Source organism: Lycorma delicatula, chromosome 2, assembly GCF_047948215.1.
Source record: "Lycorma delicatula isolate Av1 chromosome 2, ASM4794821v1, whole genome shotgun sequence".
NCBI classification, from domain to species: domain Eukaryota; kingdom Metazoa; phylum Arthropoda; class Insecta; order Hemiptera; family Fulgoridae; genus Lycorma; species Lycorma delicatula.
Genome location: NC_134456.1, coordinates 2,031,118 through 2,055,976, shown reverse-complemented (window position 1 = coordinate 2,055,976; position 24,859 = coordinate 2,031,118). Strand labels below are relative to the sequence as shown.

Genomic DNA, 24,859 nt, shown 5'->3' with positions numbered 1-24,859 from the left:
GAGTAACAGTACAAGGTGAAAAGATATAGATGCTACGATTTGCTGATGATATAGTAATTCTAGCCGAGAGTAAAAAGGATTTAGAAGAAACAATGAACGGCATAGAAGAAGTCCTACGCAAGAACTATCGCGTGAAAATAAACAAGAACAAAACAAAAGTAATGAAATCTAGTAGAAATAACAAAGATGGACCACTGAATGTGAAAATAGGAAGAGAAAAGATTATGGAGGTAGAAGAATTTTGTTATTTGGGAAGTAGAATTACTAAAGATGGACGAAGCAGGAGCGATATAAAATGCCGAATAACACAAGCGAAACGAGCCTTCAGTAAGAAATATAATTTGTTTACATCAAAAATTAATTTAAATGTCAGGAAAAGATTTTTGAAAGTATATGTTTGGAGTGTCGCTTTATGTGGATGTGAAACTTGGACGATCGGAGTATCCGAGAAGAAAAGATTAGAAGCTTTTGAAATGCGGTGCTATAGGAGAATGTTAAAGACTTATTAGCCAAAGACTTGTTAAGACTTATAGGCCACATACTATGGCATCCTGGAATAGTCGCTTTAATATTGGAAGGACAGGTAGAAGGGAAAAATTGTGTAGGCAGGCCACGTTTGGAATATGTAAAACAAATTGTTAGGGATGTAGGATGTAGAGGGTATACTGAAATGAAACGACTAGCACTAGATAGGGAATCTTGGAGAGCTGCATCAAACCAGTCAAATGAGTGAAGACTAAAAAAAAAAAATCAACGAATAACAGTTCAAAGAAATCCAGGAAAAAATATAACAAACCTCCATAATACCTTTAAAGCAACCTGTAAGGAATAGCAAAACGCTTACACAGAATATATTAGAAAAATTAATCTACCATTTTGAAATTGGAAATTGTTCCCGTTTCAGAAATGTTTCTTTTGCTTTTTTAAACAATTTAATGATACGGAATCTATTTTGACTTCCTAACAAAAAATCAGTACAATAATCATAATAATAATAAAGAAAAAAAATAAACACTTTACTGTGTTTATTGTATTCTTTTGTATTTTTTGTATTCTTTTGTTGTTGTGAAGGCGGTTTCAAATTCTGTTAACTCCTTAACGGTTCTTCATTTCAGTGGAAAATCCGTTTTTTCACTATACCTTTGTTATTTTGCCCATTTTTTTTTTTTTAACTTATTTTTGATTTATAATATGACAAAAAAAAACTAATTTAACGACCTATTTATTTACTTTTCTTATCATGCAATGTAAAAAATAATATTTAAAAGTTAAATTATATCACTATCATTTAATTATATCACTTTATCAGGTAATTTCATACTATTAAATATCACTTACAATACATTAACTGTCGTAACTATCAATGACATAACTATCAATAATAATTAAAAACATAAATTAAGATTTTTTTTTTTCCATTTTATTTGAAACACTGATTATCCGTATTAATTTTAATAATTATTTACTAATAATTTTATATTTAAATAATTGTCTAATGTTTTTGCATACGATTATTTTAAGTCATCAGGAATGAAGCTGTATAAAAATTCAAGCAGTTAGAAGAGTTAAAAACAGAAATACAGACGATCAAGAATTATATATTAATAGATGTTTATAATATCTAATAATTATTTGTTAATTATAATAACAAATATTATTATATATATATTTTAAATATTATTATTATATATAATATATAATATATATGAGGTGCGACAATAAAGTAATGAGACTGATGTGAAAAAAAATGTTGCTTACCGTTTTAGTCATGTTTAGTGTTGTCTCCTTCAAAGTAGTTCCCCTCTGATTGCACACACCTATTCCAGCCCTTCTGCCATTGACGGTAACATTTCTGGAACTCATCTTCTGTAACATCCTCCAAGACCCTCGTCACAGCTTTTTGGACATCTTGTGCTGTTTGAAAATGGTGTCCCTTGACCGCCATTTTGACTCTTGGAAATGGAAAAAAGTCGAACGGAACGATATCTGGTGAATAAGATGGCTGTGGTAGTACTGAAATTTGTTTTGAGGTTAAAAATTGCTGTACTGACAGAGCAGTATGGGATGGCGCATTATCGTGATCCAGAATCCAATTATCAGCGATGTTGGCACGGACACGAAGAACTCGTTTACGAAGTCTTACTAAAATTTCTTTGTAGAAATATCGGTTAACTGTTTGTCCGGGAGGCACTCACTCTTTATGAATAATTCCCTTGGAATCGAAGACGCACACAAGCGTGCATTTCACTTTTGACTTTGACATGCGAGCTTTTTTTGGTCTGGGGATCCCTTTGAGCACCATCGCGAACTTTGACGTTTTGTCTCTGAATCGTATTGAAAAAACCAACCTTCATCACCGGTGATAACACGGCTCAACAAATCTGGATCGATTTCCGTTTGCCCTAACAGATCGGCTGCCACATTTTTCCGCATTTCTCGCTGTTGTTGTGTGAGATTTTTGGGGACCATTTTTGCACAAATCTTTCTCGTACCAAGATCTTCAGTTAATATTAGACCAACCGTTTCTCGATCGATGTTGAGTTCTTCTGCGATCATTTTCACGGATAGTCTTCGATCAGATCGTACGATTTCACGCACCCTGGTCAAGTTGACATCTGTCCGTGAGGTTGACGGTCGTCCACTGCGGTCTTCATCTTCAACATTCATTCTGCCTTCACTAAAAACTTTATGCCACCGAAAAACTTGAGCTCTTGACATAACCTCCTCTCCAAAAGCCTTCTGAAGCTTACCGTAAGTTGTCGTCGCGTTTTCACCCGATTTAACCCGAAAAGAAATGGCATACCGTCGCGCAATATTTTGCGGTTTCATTTCTGTGACGAGAGACACAAACACGTGTTCATTTATTACAGCACAACTCACGACTGAGCAGTCGCATCAATGTGCCGCTTGGACTAGAAGTAGCTTATAGACCAAGGTCAAAGATGGTGTGCCTACGCAAGCTGCAGGGTTGCCACATCTTGCAAAGAAAAATCAGTCTCATTACTTTATTATTGCACCTCGTCTATATATATATTTGTAATATATAATAATTATTTGTTTATTATCTAATAATTGTTTATAATATCGTAAAATCGTTTTACATTCCAATGTTCCATTCTTTTATATAGAAAATATAGAGAATATATAACTTTTATATAGAATACGGGACAAACATTCTTTCATTTATAAATACGTAAGATTTATTGAGCATTTTTTATTTCTCCATCAATAGTTCAAATAGTTTTAATTGTAAAACTTTTTTTGTAAAACTTTAATTAATAAAAACTTCACCAATCAAATTTATTTCTGTTTTATTTATTCCTTTTTTAATAAAACTAGTATAATCTCTTGTAAACTAATACTTCTATTTTTTTTTTTTAAAGAAGTGATGGGAATTAAAAACATTGTTTCATCTTCAGTACTATCATTTACATAAGAGCATTTACTATTAAAACAAGTTGTAGTATATTTTCTTTTAAATTTTATTATTGAAGTACATTATCAAGTTTTTGTACGCTACCTAGTACTACCATATACTGCTATCTAGCGGCGCTATTCGTAAAGTTACCTTAAAAAATATATATATTCGAGTCCCGCGGTACATCAGTTGGAAAAAAATGTTGTCTAACAAAATTCGTGGTATTTTTTGAAAGTATATTACAAATGTAACTGAACTGAAATGTAATGTTTTCATGCTTATTTTTAATTTGTTTTTTCATTTTCATTTCACTTTTAGGTTAAGTCGTATTTAGAACAGTAAACATAGTTCGTTAACTTCGCCGTCCGTCCAGTTCTGCGGACCCTTAATATCGAAGTTCTAACGAACATCGTGATAATTATAACAGATTTGAATTGCTACTATAATTATGAAAAAATTATGTTCTTGTATGGAGTAAAGACATTGCGAATAGGTTGTGGTATTGAAAAAACTACAGAGCACTTATTTGTCTTATATATGTATATGTATATATGAAATATAATGTACGAGTATACATATGTAATCGAATGAAAATTTAAGCTTCACAGAACGTGTTTCGATTTCATTTTTTGCATAAAGATGGAACTGTCCAATAGGGTTCCATGTAGATACTTGCTCCAAAATAATCTTTTTTGTAAAAAAAGGAACGATCACTAATTTTGAAAATAAATTCGGAGACAAATTTCTGTTTTGAAAAAGCGTGATTGTATACGTGAACATTGTTCAATATAAATATTAAATAAATCGTGAAATGTACTTGACGGTATGCGTTTTGATTACGTAATTACTTCTACAAATATCCAGCACGCATTCATATACTGTATTAATATAATTTATTATGAATGGGTAGCAGCCAAAGACGGTTTGATACATAAATTTACTTTTTATTGCTCAGAGATATTGCGGCGGTAAGGGGTAGTGGGGTAAGGTCAGGTTATTTGTAATCTTAACTTGTTCGTCGGTCCAAGGTCCGTAAGGACGAGTGGCACGGGAAGGTGGTAGGTAGTACGTTGCGTCAGCTGTTACCGCTGGAGAAAGCGGTCTACCGTCGCAATGTTGTACGTTGTATATACAGTCCCTCCTCCCTTTTACTGACTTACCTTCAGACTTCACGAGACCGCCCGGCTGAGCCATCCGTCTATTCAGCAGCTTGAACAGTTAACCGTTTCAGTTGCGGTTAGTAGTTATAAGAGACAAGTGTTTGTTATTCGACTAGTTTGTTTGGGTATTTCGATACCTATTTATTCAACGATCCGTGAAATTTATCGAAATAAATGTGCTTTAGAAACAGAGTGAATTAAAATTTTTATGACATTTTAAAAAACTCACTAGTTTTATAAATAGTGGACTATTATCGATCATGCTACCGCTCTAGTATAAGGTAATTCTAACTTTTTTTTTACATTTTACTAACAATTACGATCGGGAATGATTAATGTCGGTACACGAGTTTCAATCCAGTTAATAAAATTTTGCTTTCAATTTGATTTTATCGCTTAATTTTATCAGAGTTTTTGATCTTTGGTATTCGGTCAACGACATCGTCTAAATGTTGGTCTAGGCAATTTTGGAAAATACGATTACCAGATTTTTGTCTGAATTACTACTAAACACTTCTGGTAATCTAAACTTTGAAATAATAATATAAAATTATTTACATATATTTTTAAATAGAAGTTTTTTCTCACTAGCTGCAGTTATCTTCTTTTATTTTTCATTACAGTACTCCGGTCTCGCGATCGAGTAATTTAATACAATTGTTTTTAGGAATTTAAAAGAGTTTTTTACACAGATATATATATTGTTTTACTCCCTTAGGATTTAAACAAAACTTTCTGAAAAAACAATTTACGAATTAAAATTTTCCTAAAAGATTTATTACAAATTTTGAAGAGGTCACCTACTATACTTATTTTAATTTTATTTAATTTATTTATTTTCTTCATAAAAGTGAGTTTTAGCAAAAGAATATCAAGGGAAATCTATAAAAAGAATAAAAATTTCAAACACGATAAAATTTTTTTTTCGAAATTACCAGTTAGTTCTTTTTCATCCTGGTAAAAACTGATATACTCAGGATGTAGTAAGGTACGTAAGGTTGCCGATGTTGTTTTTAAATTATTATTGTATAAAATATATACCTTGCAACAGGTTTAAGATATTTTCGACAACGATTTGATTTTTTCCTACGACACAATCCGTAAAAATAAAATGTGTCTATTCCAAAAAAAAATGTGGATTTTCATTTCTTTCTTTCTTTCTTTCTACAATTTAGTAAATTTTGATAATATTAAAGGTGGCTGTAATTCTTTTACTTTAATGAATAGAGAAGAGATAGATAACAGTCTGTTTCCTTAAAAATAAAAAATCATTTATGAAATATATACGTACTGGAAATAAATTCAAAATTATAAAAAAAGAGATATATTTCGGTTCAAATCGATCAAAAATAATTATCACTTGTAATATCATCTTAATGTGTATGAGCAAAAAGCTAAGCGATTTAGAATATACTTATTTGATATCAGTAGTAAACATTCGGCTATGATACTAATAAAAAAGACTAAATGTGGTAACAATATTGCTCATTAGCATTGCTGGCGGATCCAGCAATTGAATTGTGGGGGGGGGGGGGCAAGCAATCGCATTTTCCTAATCCCTTCTAGTAGTGTTGGATATGTAACATTTTATACATTTTTATTGCGTACATAATATATTCTGAACTATTTTTAAACACAAAGTGTGTTTAATAGGAAAACACCTATTCCTAATTACTGTATAATTTATTTAAACTTGAAAAAAGGCCGCCGCGAAGATGTTACATGGTCTATGTTTCGTTACACGTGGTTTCATTAAATGTTTTTGCCGATTGTAACTTAAATAACGTTCATGAGTTTAGGGTACTAAAGCGACAACAAAAACTTTTACAACGAAAAGCTTCAAAATCCTAAACATTTTTAGCTGTTTTTTTGAGTTGTGAATTTTTAACACAGCTCTAATTCCAATGTTTCCCTTTTTTATTCCCAAATCAAAAATATCATTTTAGATAAATATTTATAAACGAAAATAATAAATTAAAAATAAATAATTAAAATCAAAATCAAAACCGAGCAATTATATAAATTTAATAATGCAGCAATGATTTTTGAGTGCAATGCGTGTCTTTAAATATTGATTCTTGGATATATGAAGCAATCAATGGTCAAAACGAATGGTTTTACTCCGATCGGGAGGCGCGCCCAATCACGCAAACAAAATTTATACGAACAATAAGCAAGAAGCTCACAGTTAAACAATTTAAATAGTTGAATTGAGTACATATAATAATACAAATGATAAATGTGTATATGAAAAATGAAATACGTAATGGTTTAACTCCAAAGGAGGCGCCAAAAATAGCAAGAGAAAATTTTGTAAAAGTTTATCAGACGAATGGGTCGTTTTTTTAAATAATTCGCATATTTCTGAACGATTCGGAAACCATGCTTCATTCAAAATAAAAATGCGGGCACATACAGCAAACAAACAAACCAACGCACTATACTTCTTGATACAAACGATTACTAGAAATATTTCTAAGTTTTTTCCTAATTTTTTTTTTTTTTTGTCGTCAGTCATTTGACTGGTTTGATGCAGCTCTCCAAGATTTCCTATCTAGTGCTAGTCGTTTCATTTCAGTATACCCTCTACATCCTACATCCCCAACAATTTGTTTTACATATTCCAAACGTGACCTGCCTACACAATTTTTCCCTTCTACCTGTCCTTCCAATATTAAAGCGACTATTCCAGGATGCCTTAGTATGTGGCCTATAAGTCTGTCTCTTCTTTTAACTATATTTTTCCAAACGCTTCTTTCTTCATCTATTTACCGCAATACCTCTTCATCTGTCACTTTATCCACCCGTCTGATTTTTAACATTCTCCTATAGCACCGCATTTCAAAAGCTTCTAATCTTTTCTTCTCAGATACTCCGATCGTCCAAGTTTCACTTCCATATAAAGCGACACTCCAAACATACACTTTCAAAAATCTTTTCCTGACGTTTAAATTAATTTTTGATGTAAACAAATTATATTTCTTACTGAAGGCTCATTTCGTCTGTGCTATTCGGCATTTTATATCGCTCCTGCTTCGTCCATCTTTAGTAATTCTACCTCCCAAATAACAAAATTCTTCTACCTCCATAATCTTTTCTCCTCCTATTTTCACATTCAGCGGTCCATCTTTGTTATTTCTACTACATTAGTAGGTATTTTCCTAAATACCTATTCATAATTACTGTATAATTTACTTGCATTACTATAAATATTGTTTTATAATTACCTATTAAAATATATATATATATTCACGTTAATTACAGAGTTGCAACTGGTTATTTTGACAATACAGTATTGGTGAAATGTTTCAATTCTTTTCAACTTGGTTTTCAAAGGGCCTTCGGGTCTTTGGGGGGCCATGACACCCCTTCCTGGAACTGCCAGTGCTCATTAGACAGCAGCCAGTGATATATTAGACCGATTAGATTTAGCTGCTGTAGATCCTGACTCATAACGTGGAACAACCATAAGCTCTCCTTAAGCAATACACGAATAAAAAATCTGTTAATTTAATTTTCATAGACAAAGTGTTGGAAATATCTTTCAACATAGTTTCAAAATAATGAAGACACTACGCATACATTGCCTTCTGAATATAGAAAACGAAAACGACTATGTGAAACTGATTTTTTAAATTTATGCGCATATTTTAATTTTTATATCAAATTAATTCAATTTTCCGATAAAAAAATTATTGCGTTCAAATAATAATAATAATACAATCATTTTCCTATTGTTCGTGGTTATAATAATTAGTATACACGGTTCAAATATCTAAACACGAACATTCACAACGTAAAGCATTATTTCTTCTCACATTACAGTTTAATTCAAACATTAATGCATTACGAAGAACCGGTACTGCACTGCTTTTTTACCTTTCCGTATTGTAAGATTTAGCATATCTCATTAATTTATATTTCCTTTCTCTTTACATTCTTTAATTTATTTAATTAATCCAGTGTTAATGAATATATATATATATAAAATAAAGCTGCATGTTCTGATTCTTCATTCATTCACTGAAACGAGAAAAAAAATCATATGAACTTATTTTGTTTTTACAGATTCATATAATTACGGGCATGTCATCTGCGGGGATTGTATATATTTTTTAAAAATTTAATAAAAGGAAGTCTTGGAGCAAAAAATTCAAGAGAGTTTTTATAAAATATGTAGCCATTATCGGAACTGTTCGTCAAATTCAGTAGGAAACGTTTCTAGGATGGATAATACAGCATCCAAAGTGTTTAAAAATTTTTTAACAAACAAAATCTAGCGAAATTTACATCTCAGTTATATTTATATCAACGGATGAAAATGAGGAAACTTTATACTTTATACCTCTGGGAAGACTTATTATTTTCGTAATATTTTACTTAAAAGAAGTTCGTGGAATTAAAAAAAATTCCACGAATGAGAAATTTTTAAGTCGATTATAATAGTAAAAAAAAAGAAAACATAAGATCCAATTTTGTTTGGGGGATAGAGTTCAAAAGAATCTTTTTGATAATTTAATGGGATATAATAATTTATAAATATAAAATGAGGTTCGTAATGATAATTTATAGGGACATTTCTTTCAACCATCTTATAAAATTAGGGGAAATCAAAAAAAAATTGGTTTAAATTCCTCGAATGTATAGTCTTCCCATTCCTGTTTGGAAATGTTTGCCTAATACAGAGTCCGGCGTATAAATCTGACGATTTTGTAGTAATTGTTATGTTGGCCAACTGTCAATGAGCAGGCGGGAGTGTTGTACATCGACAGGTCTATTCGTGCTATTTCAGTAGCCGGTATGTCGTAGTCGGGTGAACAACGAGCGTTTGTGATCGAAGCCTATTTTAAAAATAACGACTCGGTTATTGTAACACAGCGATTATTTCGCAAACATTTCGATTTAAATCGACACGCGTCTGTTACTAGTAGGAGTACGATATTGTTGCGGGTGAAGAATTTTAGGAACACATCGTCTGCTTTAAAAATGAAACCGACAGGACGAAAACGGACTCGCCTGTAAGCATTAACGCTGTAAGGTTAGCTGTTACGCGGTCTCCACGACGTTCAGCAGCGAGACGTGCTGCTCCGCTAGCCATTTCTGGTCGAAGGTGTACGACGAATTATTCATGCCGACCTGAAATTCCATCCGTATAAGATGATGTTAGTGGCAGCAACTTAATGCAAATGATCGGGCGTCTCGCAAAGCAGCTTGCGAGGTCATCCTCGAAAACTTCCACCGGGATGCCGTTATTCTTTTAAGTGGCGAGGCGCATTTTCATCTCTCAGGATTTGTGAATAAACAAAATTACCGTTATGGGGCTTAGCATAATCCACGGCAAATTCTTGTAAAACCACTTCACAGTCGATATGTTACTGTGCGGCGTGCGGTTTCAAAGTTCTGCATAATCGGCCCGTATTTTTTTGAGTAATTAAATCGCAGAGTAACAGTAACGTCTCATCGATACGTATTCATGTTGAATGAATTTCTGCGACCGAAACCGAATGACTTTCAAGGACATGCAATTTGGTTTCAACAGGATGGTGCCACCGCCCATAAGGCGAGAATCGCAATGGATGTTCTGCGAGAAACCTTTCCTGGAAGTTTGATTTCCCATTTTGGCGATATTCCTTGGCCAGCGCGTTCACCTGATCTGGCTGTTTGTGATTTTTTTCTGTGGTGGTATCTCAAACATAAAGTCTTCAGTAGTCGACCACAGTCGATTGCAGAAGTCAAGGAGGCCATTCAACGAGAAATTGAAGCGGTTCCACAAGTGATTATTGGCGAGCGATATCAAATTTTGGAATGAGGTTAAGCGAGTGTGTGAGGAGTAATGGAAAACATTTGGACGACATAATATTCAAATAAAAAAAAATCTATGTAAGTAATTCACTATAAATTGCAAAAATTGATCTTTAATTTGATATATTAAATGTTTTAATAGTACGAAACACAGTTTAATTATTATCCCTCAAAAATCGCCAGGTTTATATAGCGGATCTGTATAATAATAATAAGGCCTAAACAAACAATGAAATGGGTTTCTGTTTTCTTCTTTACCATGCCAAATATTGTGATCAGCACTTCAAAGGTGCTGTAACATAAATAATGTAGAGTTTGACTGGTCAAAATACTTACAGTACCGCAGGAATTGACTGTATAAAGAAATTCATTACTTTCAAAAATGCAACTGAGACAGATGCCTCTAGTACTTGGTGCTTTACATCTTTTACAGCAATAAGTGTAATAGGACAAATAATGTAAAACATCAAATTAATCTATATTTTCTATCGTGAAATAGCGATGCGAATATATTATCTCTATTATATTAGTAGATGCAACTCTTTATTATTAAGATGCAAAAATAAAAAGATATGAAAAGTATAACGGACTGCTGTAAAATTATTCACATCAACTGCTATAATTCTTTTTCTTTAGAAAAGCAGCTGGAAGAAATGTTACTTAAGTATGTTTATTTAATAACTCGTAAATGTTAAAAACGAAAAACATCTGACGCAGTTCTACGCAAGAAGACCGATTTTTCGTTAATTTAATTTGGTTTAATATTGCTAACAATAGACATTTCAGATAAACAAACATCAGCGTTCCAAATTGCAGTGTGAAAATGAATCGCGTATCCAACTAGCTCCGCTCAAATCTCTTCTATCTTAAATTGTGCGTAACTAAAGAACGAATCAATAAATGCTCATAAAATGTTCACATGCATAACTTTAGATTCACTACTAAAGCGCATCTAAATTTCAATGAAATTGATTTCGTAGGGTATTGGAGATTTTCGAGTCGCAACATTTTATATATACGTCATTTTATATATGTATAGAAAGATTATTTCAGCAAAGACCGAGTCTTTTTTATTGAAATGATTTATTACAACTGACAGTTTATGCAAATTACATTTTTTCACCAACTTTCAGACGAATCTTTTTTTCAGAACCTTTTGAAAAATTAAAAAAAAAACATTTTTCATAAAATTTTCGTTGTGCAAAAACAAAAAACAGAACACTTAAAAAAAAATAGAAAATTAAAAAAAAATTGTTTATTTTAATAGTTTTTTAAAAAATAATATTTTTGTTAAACTTTTCATTTTTACTTCCTTGAACGAAGTAAAGGAAGTATTGAAATCGCGAAAAATTTCGGTTTTCAGAGTTCAACGGAAATATCCACTTTCATCATCCCTGAATCCATTTTGACTAGTTTCGGCGTGACGTCTGTATATACGAACGTATGTATCTCGCATAATTCAAAAACGATTAGGCGTAGGATGTTAAAATTTTGCATTTAGGACTGTTTTAACACCTAGTTCTGCATCTACTCTTTTGATTGCAATCGACTGAACCAAAAGTGTCCAAAATCCAAAAAAAAATTGGTTTTTGGTCTTTTTCTTAACTGCAGTAATAAACCCTCATTGGAAGCTTTTCAACGTATATCATAACTGTTACCTATTTTCATCGGTTCCACAGTTATAGCCATATGAAATTTTAATTAATGAAATATTTGGAAGTTAGAACGGGAAGGGACATCGGTTCGAATCAGAATTTATCTCCTTTTTTTTAACTTTTTTTTTTTTAAATTTAAATATATTGATTTATTAATAATTATTAACCTCTGATTGAACTAGCAGCTAATGATGTTAAAGAACAATTTAGATTCGGAGTAAAAGTACAAGGTGAAAAGATAAAGACGCTACGATTTGCCGATGATATAGTAATTCTAGCCGAGAATAAAAAGGATTTAGAAGAAACAATGAACGGCATAGATGAAGTCCTACGCAAGAACTATCGCATGAAAATAAACAAGAACAAAACAAAAGTAATGAAATGTAGTAGAAATAACAAAGATGGACCGCTGAATGTGAAAATAGGAGGAGAAAAGATTATGGAGGTAGAAGAATTTTGTTATTTGGGAGGTAGGATTACTAAAGACGGACGAAGCAGGAGCGATATAAAATGCCGAATAGCACAAGCTAAACGAGCCTTCAGTAAGAAATATAATTTGTTTACATCAAAAATTAATTTAAATGTCAGGAAAAGATTTTTGAAAGTATATGTTTGGAGCGTCGCTTTATATGGAAGTGAAACTTGGACGATCGGAGTATCTGAGAAGAAAAGATTAGAAGCTTTTGAAATGCGGTGCTATAGGAGAATGTTAAAAATCAGACGGGTGGATAAAGTGACAAATGAAGAGGTATTGCGGCAAATAGATGAAAAATGAAGCATTTGGAAAAATATAGTTAAAAGAAGAGAAGCCACATACTAAGGCATCCTGGAATAGTCGCTTTAATATTGGAAGGACAGGTAGAAGGGAAAAATTGTGTAGGCAGGCCACGTTTGGAATATGTAAAAGAAATTGTTGGGGATGTAGGATGTAGAGGGTATACTGAAATGAAACGACTAGCACTAGATAGGGAATCTTGGAGAGCTGCATCAAACCAGTCAGATGACTGAAGACAAAAAAAAAACCTCTGATTGTAATAAAAGTTTTACGTTGATAATAATAATTCAATAATAACAACAAAAAGTTATTAATGAAATAAAATTTTATGTACTTTTCATTTTTTTAAAAATGTGTATCTGTAATTTAATAGGCGTACAAGAAAGCCACATGGCGCCCACATTAGATTTTTTTTTAATAATAAATTTACACCACTTTTTAAAAAAGAATTGTATAAATTATGTTTAACTTTTTTTTTTTGTTATCCTTTTGATAATGAACATAAAAAATTCGTTTTCGTAAAAAAAAATCAAGTATTAAAAAAAATCCATTACCATAGAATTTTTTTTTATAAAAAAGAAATTATTAGTTTATTAAATATTTAAGATAAAATGTTTAATTTAAAAAAGTTTTTTCTTTATTTAAACCAAATGTTTTTGTTTTCCCTAGTTATACGTTTTTTTAAATTAATTATAACAAAAAATATGTGTATAGTAATTTGTATGATATTTGTATGATTCTGTAATAAAACAAACAATTTTCATGGAATATTAATAAACATAATTTTTTTTTTTAAAAAAGTGTTTACATTTGTCATTACAGAAAATTTATAACTTTGTTTTTTTTTTGTAATATAACTATAAATATTTAAAATGTTTAATAAATATTAACCAAAATTTTTGTTTAAAAATTATGCATCAGCAAAGAAATAACCTTTATAAATACAGCCAATTTTATTAAAAATTTACAATGAAATTAGTATTTTTTAAAGAAAAATACCCTTGTTAAATGCTTTCTGTTCTCTTTCAGCGAGTTTAAAAATTTCTCTTCATATACCAAATTTTTTGTTCAAGAAAAAAAAGATAATTTAAAAAAAGAAGATATTTAAGGAAACCCCAATTTAAGTGAATGGTATTTTCGTATCCTCGATAAGAAAAATTCATTTTCATCCCCCACTCCTGCCACGTGATCGAATACCGTACTTCCTTCGAAAAGACGGTAAAACCGTTTACGAAAAATCCTAAATTACAGTGGAAGGACAGAAAGGTCTCTATCCCACAAAAGCGTATACGTAACACACGCACACGCGGGTGCGTATGTAACATCGTTATTGATGAAATATTATGAATTTTGTGATGATGTAATAAGTTACGTTCGTTTTACTGCATTGTATTACAACAGTATTAAATTATATTATTTATAGGATATACATAGATAAAAGATGTTTGGAAATTCCAAATGTTTCACGGAATACCCAAGATCTTTAAAGTGATTAATGTTCGTGTGTTATGTAATGGTAATAATTAAATTTCACTAAATTACGGTTATGTATTGTGTTAAACATTTATTTTCCACCTTCAATCTTAAACTTGTAAGAGATTTTATCGAGAAAGATTATCAAATCTGATGTTATTTTTTTTTTGTCTTCAGTCATTTGACTGGTTTGATGCAGCTCTCCAATATTCCCTATCTAGTGCTAGTAGTTTCATTTCAGTATACCCTCTACATCCTACATCCCTAACAATTTGTTTTACATATTCCAAACGCGGCCTGTCTACACAATTGTTTCCTTCTACCTGTCCTTCCAATATTAAAGCGACTATTCCAGGATGCCTTAGTATGTGGCCTATAAGTCTGTCTCTTCTTTTAACTGTATTTTTCCAAATCCTTCTTTCTTCATCTATTTGCCGCAATACCTCTTCATTTGTCACTTTATCCACCCGTCTGATTTTTAACATTCTCCTATAGCACCGCATTTCAAAAGCTTCTAATCTTTTCTTCTCAGATACTCCGATCGTCCAAGTTTCACTTCCATATAAAGCGACGCTCCAAACATATACTTTCAAAAATCTTTTCCTGACATTTAAATTAATTTTTGATGTAAACAAATTATATTTCTTACTGAAGGCTCGTTTAGCTTGTGCTATTCGGCATTTTATATCGCTCCTGCTTCGTCCATCTTTAGTAATTCTACTTCCCAAATAACAAAATTCTTCTACCTCCATAATCTTTTCTCCTCCTATTTTCACATTCAGTGGTCCATCTTTGTTATTTCTACTACATTTCATTACTTTTGTTTTCTTGTTTATTTTCATGCGATAGTTCTTGCGTAGGACTTCATCTATGCCGTTCATTGTTACTTCTAAATCCTTTTTATTCTCGGCTAGAATTACTATATCATCGGCAAATCGTAGCATCTTTATCTTTTCACCTTGTAGTTACTCTGAATCTGATGTTATACAGATTACTAATCTTACAAGTAAGTTGTGACGCAAACTATCATGATTATGAATACGGTGCAGTATATTTCTAATAATAACAGGCTCTCATTTTTAAATTCTGTTAAGAAGTATTATGTAATTTGATTTAAAAGGAAAATTTCAGTAAAACAATATTTATTTCAGAATTTCAAAGAAATTTTATCTGCAATTTTCTAAGATGCTCGACAATTCGTTACAATATTTTTTTCATGACGGCAAAAAAAGAAGGTTATGAAAACTTTATCATTGAATTGGTCTTATTAAAATTTATTTGCTTGCATTAGTAAACTTTTAGTATATACCCGCAGCATAATTAGAATATGTAGATATTTAGAGTTAAAATACAGATTTCACTCCAGAAATATATTTTTAACTATTTCATATGTTAATAAAATCGAGTGTTTTTAATTCAATTCCGTCGTTTGTATAAGTTTTCCGTTATTTTTAGAATTTAGCCCACCGGGCTGGGCTGGTCTAGTGGATAAACCGGTCTAATTGTTTAACAGATGATTTTCGAAGTCGAAGGTTCTGAATTCAAATCCTAGTAAACATTAGTTGCTTTTATATTAATCTGAACACTAGACGGTGGATACCGTTGTCTTTAGAGATTGGAGTTCAATTAACTACACATCTCAGGATTGGTCGACTTGAGTCTGTACAAGACTACACTTCGTTTACTTATCAGACGTATCATCTCATCTCATTGGGCTATGAGGGATTTCTTATTGTTCAGTATTTGAACAGATTGCAACGTACAGATTAGAAAACGAAATATTATTATTATTAAAATTGTTAATTTATTAATATTTATTTATTATTAAATTTATTAATTTAAAATTATTATTTTTTAAACAACCGATCCGAATTAAATAAAACTTACACTTGGAAAATTTCATTGTTATTAGAATGTTAAGCTAAATATATATATTTTTTTAAGAATCTCTCAGTAAGAAACGGTTACCATTTACGATTTGAAGAAGGGGATGGCAAAGGCCATCCCTTCTTGTCCACAATGAATGTATCTAGAAAATATCTGTATGTATGTCAGAACCGTAACCGTAAATGTACCAGGAGACTTGATATTAAACACCGATCACACCTAAAAACAGCGTAACCATTCTCAGTAAAGAATAACAATCTCATACCGGGTTTACTAAGAAAAATAAGAATTTATATGGTTTCTCCTTTGAGCCAAATATATTGTTGCATATTAGTATACCAATTCTGTTGAAATACAAGTGATATTGAGCCGTATAAATATACCTCCACTCTGCTTTGTATTATTTATTTTAAAGAAAGGATCTCTGGCTAATTCCACTTGTATCTCAGACGGTTTATGAGTGTCACAAAAATAAGAAAATTAGGATAAAGCGACAAATTAATGTATTTCTTTATAATTACTTTCTGACGAAATAGCTAAAATATATTTACCGGACTTAATCAGTATATAAATCGTTTTCTAGTGTTTTCTAATAAGCTTCGTTTTTCGATAGAAAATGATTTTTCAGCGCTTCATCGGTTACGGTGAATTTTTCATTATATAAAATAAAAGGAATGCTAGTTTAAAATTTTTTATTTTGAAATATTTTTTATTTTCTTTGTGTTTTAAGAAAGGGATGTCCGTTTTTAAAATGGAAAGAGAGAATGGAGAATTCTTTAAAAATGTTTTTTCGTTTGAGGTGCATTCCATCAAACACTTTAACAAAAGGAAATGTTTTGTGTGTGTGTGTATATATTTTTTAAACACACGAAGAAAGAATTTTAACAAAATTCAAAGGTTTATTTAAGTTAAAAATATATTGAAGTAAATAATTTTTATAAATGCAAGTATCTGTATCACATTTGAGAAATTTTGATTGAGATGCGTCGTTTCCAACTGAAAATAGTTTTAGCGATTCTTTTACACTATTATAACTATTTCTTTGTATAAAAGCAATTGTGTTCGAAAGAGGTGTGCGGTTTTTCTTTAACCTCAAAATAAATACGGTCTTCATTATAATGGAATGGAATGGAATGCAAAGTTGGCAGGAGTCTATTACTCCCTACTTTATCGCAGAACCTGGACAGAGTCCCTTGCTGCTGGATCATTCTAATCGGGCTTGTTTTTTAAAAGGGTTATTTTTAATCTCGGATCTAATTTTTCAAGTTTTGTCTATTATTATTTTAGTGAATTTAAGACGGATTTAATTGCATTCCAATCCGTTGTTAAACCAGCGTTTTCGAACCCATTTCATGGGCCGACCGCGGAAGGCTAGGCTTATAAAGCCTGTCCTCCCGACGTAATTCCCCTTCAGACCGTCCACTGAAGTCCTTTCGGTGCTAACTCTTTAATAGGCTAGCAGGAATACGCCACAACGGGGCACTAGCTATAAGGAGGGAGCAATGCGTCCCCTTTTCCGGAGGAGTCGCAATTGCTGGGATATTTTGTCTTACTGTAAGTTTTTTTTTTAAATTTAGACCGCGTTTTTGTTTTATGCGCGACTTACCGTGTTTGACGTCTTCAAACTATATAACTCGCGAAAACAATTCACTCGCGACCCCGGAAACGCGTTTTTCCGTTTGTGGTTCATGCGATATGGAGGCCCCTAAGCCTGGTTTGTCGATTTTCGGCTACCGCACCGCACCATCACGGTGGTTCGTCCAGTACGGCGTGAGGCCGCTTCCTTACAACTGTCGGAGTTGGGTCCTCTCGGCAGATGTCCCGAAGATGACTGTGTTCGGACACAGCCGCTCTCCCGAACAGTCTGCGCGCCTGCGCCACCCCCACCTCGGACACGGATTGAAATCTCGCATCAGATCGGAGAGTGGCTTCATTATAAATAATTCTTGTTTCTTTGTTTGATTAGGATGTAATATTTGCGGTAATGTTATAATTTTTAGGATTTTAATATTTACGATCAAAGTTTTATTGAAAAATTAAGTCTGAAATTGTTTTGCTCCAATAGTTTTTATTTTGGTATGTTTTCTGGACCTGAGAAGAAGGAAAGACTGATGCGCGTAGAGTAGTAGCGATCAAAGCCAGAGTACAATAGCGCTTTCTTTTGATACACTCGATATAAATAAGAGAGATATTCTCTGTTAAGTTTATATAACTTAAATAGTGAAAGATTTGGGAGTTTTTATCTGTCTTATTTTTATGCCATTATTAAAATCGTTTTTATTACAGAATGAAATAAATAGATGCGCGTAATTTCTTAAGAATAAAGGTGATATTATTATGAAAGTCATTTATGGATAGTTCAGTATACTGTCAGGTATTATGCAATGAAATATACATATCTGTGTAATAATAAGATTAGTTAAAAACCAAAACTATTATGTAATTTTAGTTCTATTGGCCTATTCATTGTGCGCCGACAGAAACCACAAACTTTTTATAACTTTATTACTAACGTATCGTGTTCTGTTTGTATAAAACGAGCGTGTCAGTGAGATTTACCAGTGGATTACCTATTTATCTTTCATTTTTTTAAAGTATAATTTAATTCAATGATTCACTATAAAAAGGATGTTCGATGTGATTATGTTATACTGCTGAATGGACAATACAGTACGACTGGATTTTATGTTAACCGTTCGTTGAACTTTGTTTTTCCTGTTTAGCCTCCGGTAACTACCTTTAGATATTACTTCAGAGGATGAATGAGGATGATATGTATGAGAGTAAATGAAGTGTAGTCTTGTACATTCTCAGTTCGACCGTTTCTGAGATGTGTGGTTAGTTAATTGAAACCCAACCGCCAAAGAACACCGGTATCCACGATCTAGTATTCAAGTCCGTGTAAAAATAGCTGGCTTTACTAGGACTTGAACGCTGGAACTTTCGACTTCCAAATCAGCTGATTTGGGAAGACGCATTCACCACTAGACCAACCCGGTGGGTTGACCGTTCGTTGAACTAGACGAGTTTTTATACACTCTGAAGTAACTGTTTTCTTCACCTATAATTAACCTCTCATTTTATGAGTACATTCTATTCTTTTTCTGTTATTTATTTCTTGATATACGATAGTGAAAAGTTTTTGTTGTGTAAATGTAATCGATACGAATGTGCCAAATGATGTTCTATATCCAAACGATATTTTTATGGTTAAATGGTAAATTAATATTATTTTAATAGATTTATTATTATTATTTTTTATTTTTGTTATGTTTAATAATTTCATAAAAACTAACTAATAAATACCATCATCCTTCTGAGTAAGCCAAAAAGACAACCGATCAGAGATTAAATTAAAAAAAAAAAAAAAAAAAAAAAATATTGGAAAGTTTGCAAGTTGCAATCCTCCCAATATTATTTTAGCATTTTATGCGCGCGCGCGCATGTGCGCACGCGAATATATATATACATATATACATGCGCTCGCATTTTCATGTACTCTCACGCATATATTTTAATATATACTTGTGAACAAATTAAAAAAAAATTAGTTAACGTGAAAGTTTTTGTTTAAGTAACAATGTTACTATGAAAGACCGATAACTGTCAATTGTCGATATTCTTCGGTGAATGACGACACGTACCAAATACGTCGGTGAAAGACTGAAATATTTGCTTATACATTCGTACCTTCACCGGCGCTTGTAGACTAACACAGACAAGCTCTGACGGGGGTCGAAACGATAACAAAAATTACAAAAAAAATCACCCGGTACAAATCAATCTCTAAGGTACTAAAAACCCTCGTAAAAACATCTGATGTGGACACCACATGACTTTCTTGTACGCCTATTAAATTACATATACGCATTTGTTTTTTTTAATGAAAACCACATAAAATTTTATTTTATTAATAACTTCTGATATTTTTTATACTTAAATTTTTTTTTATTGTATTATTTACTGTAATTTTTTTTAAAATCAGAGGTTAATAATTATTAATAAATCAATATATTTAAATTTAAAAAAAAAAGTTAAAAAAAAAGATTAAGTCGGATTTGAACCTATGTACCTCACTCACTCTTGTAAGATACAAATATTTCATTAATTAAAATTTTATTTGGCTATAATGCTGGAACCGATGAAGATAACTACCGCTTATTATATATCTTTGAAAAGCTCTCTATGAGGGCTTATTACTGCAGTTAAGAAAAAAACCAAAATCCAAAAAAATTGGATTTTTGGCTTTTTTTGGAGTCGATTGCAATGAAAAGGGGAGGTGCATAATTAGATGTTACAACAGTTCTAAATCCGAAATTTTAACATCCTACTGCTAATCGTTTTTGAGTTATGCGAGATATGTTTTTTGAGTGATGTGACAACACTCCGAAACTAGTCAAAATGGATTAAGGGATTTTAAGATGGATATTTCCTTTGAAATCTGAAAACCGAAATTTTTCGCGATCACAATATTTCCTTTACTTCGTACAAGGAAGTTTGAATTTAAGACAAACATAACCTGATCTTGCTTCGCTTGCTAATCTCGTCTAATTAACGTTAAATATACAAATTATATATGTTATTTTCTAACACTGGAAACAATTAATCAAATTAGCCTCATTTATAAAAAAAATTAATCAAATTTTCAGCATTTTATAAATGAAAAGAGCCAATCAGGATACACAGAATATGTTAACTGCGTGGATGAACGATAACGATACAAATACAAGGTCAGGTGGTTTGCCCTTTGCTTAACTTTTTATAAAAATATTTTTATTCAACTTTCATGCTGAATGTCGGCATATCCTGGCGAAGGTCCGAATAAGAAAATATTTCGGTCTTTCACCTACGTATTTGGTACTTGTCGACATTCACCGAAAAATATCGATATTTGCCAGATATAGGATTTTCACGGTGACATCATTGTTACACGAATCTTATTAAATTTAAAGCGATATTAATAATGATTAATTACACACGCAATTTTTTATCGGTTTAACTCGGAGGGGATAATGACTGGATTCGTTACTTGGCAAGATGTACTTTTGTTTAATAGAAACTGAATGTGATGTTATTTTTGCGTCTTAAATTTTATTATAATCAAGTCTGTTCGAAATTTGTCCAAATCTTATTGGAATATTATTAATCGCATTTGTAAAAACGATATTATTATCAACAAACGTAACAAAATAATATCTATATACATATATAAAAAACATGTCCCGACTGAATGATTCATCAACGCCCGACAAAAACTACTCAAGATAAATTGATGAAAATTTGTATACGTGTTCTTTTTATGATGTTACGGTGTAACTGCTCACTAGCAAAGGATGTTTTGGAATTCCAAATTTAAAGGGTTATAATGGAGTAACAATGAAATTTACAATTTTTTTAATTTGCGGGTAACTAATAAATCAACTTGATTTTTGATCCGTGTAATTTTCACGTGAATATCTAAAAACCGATTTCTAAGTTTTTTGAAATAAAAACTGGAAAGGGGGTGAAGAAGAGTACAAAATTAGAACGATGATTTTGATGAGCAAAAATTTGACGAGTAAATTTTTTCCATTTCCGGCTATGCTAAACGAGATATTCACTAAACGGATTATTATTTAATATTTAATTAAAGTCGATATTTATTCAGTATCTATAAGTTTTATAGAAAATCGGAGCGAGTTTAATCATTACCTTGAATTATGTTTGTGTTTTCTTCGTCGTAAGATAAATATAATATATAAGGTTTATTACCTTAAATTCAATTGAAAAATTTTCCTTCCAAACTTAAGCTATTCGTACTCGGTGAGGATACTTTTTCAAGAAAAATCTACCTAAATGAAAATTAATTCACATCATAATTAAAGTGACTTTTGTAGGAAAACACTATTAAAAATTTTTAGCAGAGAGATTTGCTGAAAATTTTACAAAAACTCGAACAAAAGCTAATAAAAATTTTATTTTTAGCAGGGAATATAGTAGAAATATTTTTTTTGTCTTCAGTCATTTGACTGGTTTGATGCAGCTCTCCAAGATTCTCCATCTAGTGCTAGTAGTTTCATTTCAGTATACCCTCTACATCCTACATCCCTAACAATTTGTTTTACATATTCCAAACGTGGCCTGCCTACACAATTTTTCCCTTCTACCTGTCCTTCCAATATTAAAGCGACTATTCCAGGATGCCTTAGTATGTGGCCTATAAGTCTGTCTCTTCTTTTAACTGTATTTTTCCAAACGCTTCTTTCTTCATCTATTTGCCGCAATACCTCTTCATTTGTCACTTTATCCACCCGTCTGATTTTTAACATTCCCCTATAGCACCGCATTACAAAATCTTCTAATCTTTTCTTCTCAGATACGTTTCACTTCCAAACATATACTTTCAAAAATCTTTTCCTGACATTTAAATTAATTTTTGATGTAAACAAATTATATTTCTTACTGAAGGCTCGTTTTGCTTGTGCTATTCGGCATTTTATATCGCTCCTGCTTCGTCCATCTTTAGTAATTTTACCTCCCAAATAACAAAATTCTTCTACCTCCATAATCTTTTCTCCTCCTATTTTCACATTCAGCGGTCCATCTTTGTTATTTCTACTACATTTCATTACTTTTGTTTTGTTCTTGTTTATTTTCACGCGATAGTTCTTGCGTAGGTCTTCATCTATGCCGTTCATTGTTTCTTCTAAATCCTTTTTACTCTCGGCTAGAATTACTATATCATCGGCAAATCGTAGCATCTTTATCTTTTCACCTTGTACTGTTACTCCGAATCTAAATTGTTCTTTAACATCATTAACCGCTAGTTCCATGTAAAGATTAAAAAGTAACGGAGATAGGGAACATCCTTGTCGGACTCCCTTTCTTATTACTGCTTCTTTCTTATGTTCTTCGATTATTACTGTTGTTGTTTGGTTCCTGTACGTGTTAGCAATTGTTCTTCTATCTCTGTATTTGAACCCTAATTTTTTTAAAATGCTGAACATTTTATTCCAGTCTACGTTATCGAATGCCTTTTCTAGGTCTATAAACGCCAAGTATGTCGGTTTGTTTTTCTTTAAACTTTCTTCTACTATTAATTTGAGGCCTAAAATAGCTTCCCTTGTCCCTATACTTTTCCTGAAACCAAATTGGTCTTCTCCTAACACTTCCTCCACTCTCCTCTCAATTCTTCTGTATAGAATTCTAGTTAAGATTTTTGATGCAGTAGAAATTAAGTAAATAAAATTGAATACAGAGTATTGAAGAAAACATTTTCTAAGATTTCTAATAGGGATTGCCTTCCACTCTTGTAGAAATTTAAATTGTTCTTATATCTCAAAAAATTGTTTCCTTTAAACCGTTTTTTATTTTTCACGTTTTTAATATATTTTACTCTTGAACAAACATTTCAATAACAACGAAGTAAAATATAATTTTAAATTGTTTGAAAATTTTTCTTCTTCATTTTAAAATAATAGTTTCACCTCACTTGTGTCTGTGTGTGTGTGTGTGTGTGTGTGTGTGTGTGTGTGTGTGTGTATGTATATACATATATATATATATATATATATATATATATATATTTATATATAAAAATTGATTTTTATCTTTATAGGAACGTATTAATTTTTTTTTTTTTTTAATTTAAAACGGAGCTTCCTTCCTACGAGTTTTTTATTTACTCTTAGCAATACATTTTATAATTTTGAATGACTAGAGAGCCATAGCAAATAAAAGTTGAAACAATGTAAGTCGGAAACTATTTTCATTATTTAGATATACTCGTACGTTAAATTGATCAGGAGTATATAAATCCTAGAAAAAACAAAATACAATATTGATTAATATGATTATCAAATACTACAAGCTTGATAACATTAATTATTACAGAAGTACAGTAGCTTCATTTTAATTGAAATAGAGCTGTTATTATTACAAAGCATAAATAACATCAACATAGATTCACTATAGATCCATAGATTCGTTTACTTAACATTCCTTGCATGTTAAATATTTCTCGTTGTGTGACACGCTTATATGATGTGGGCGTGTGCGTGTGCTTGTGAGTGGTGTAAGATAGAAAGAAAGAGAGAGAGTGAATGAGAGAGAGAGAAACCAATAACCATGTAATAAGTTGCATAACAGCATACATATTGACTTGTTAATTTCTTATATGTATCAATGCTTTCACTTTATTATTTTTATTTCCCCCTCTTTAATACGCATATAAACGGAAGTAACAATATAAATAATAATAATCATCATCATAATAATAGTAATAAAGATAATATCTATTATTACGTGCAAAAAATTGTTAATGATTCGCAAATACGTAGGTTCTGCAAAACAAGGATAATTCTTCTGTCACCCGTTCTGCACGTAACAACTTTTCATTATAAATTTAATTCGGCGACTAAAATTATTAACTGACTAGTTTCATGATAAACAAACCGACATACTTGGCGTTTATAGACCTAGAAAAGGCATTCGATAACGTAGACTGGAATAAAATGTTCAGCATTATAAAAAAAATTAGGGTTCAATTACAGAGATAGAAGAACAATTGCTAACATGTACAGGAACCAAACAGCAACAGTAACGATTGAAGAACATAAGAAAGAAGCCCTAATAAGAAAGGGAGTCCGACAAGGATGTTCCCTAACCCCGTTACTTTTTAATCTTTACATGGAACTAGCAGTTAATGATG

The 24,859-nt window shown here is 31.5% G+C and overlaps 1 protein-coding gene across 1 annotated transcript in view; it reads left to right on the top strand.

The window, feature by feature from the left end:
* The first annotated feature begins 4,463 nt into the window (after nucleotides 1-4,463).
* LOC142320099 (uncharacterized) overlaps nucleotides 4,464-24,859 on the top strand; it is a 149,525-nt gene continuing 129,129 nt past the window's right edge. The window contains exon 1 of the mRNA XM_075357777.1: nucleotides 4,464-4,859. The gene's annotated coding sequence lies outside the window, so the exon portion shown is untranslated. The remainder of the gene's footprint in view (nucleotides 4,860-24,859) is intronic.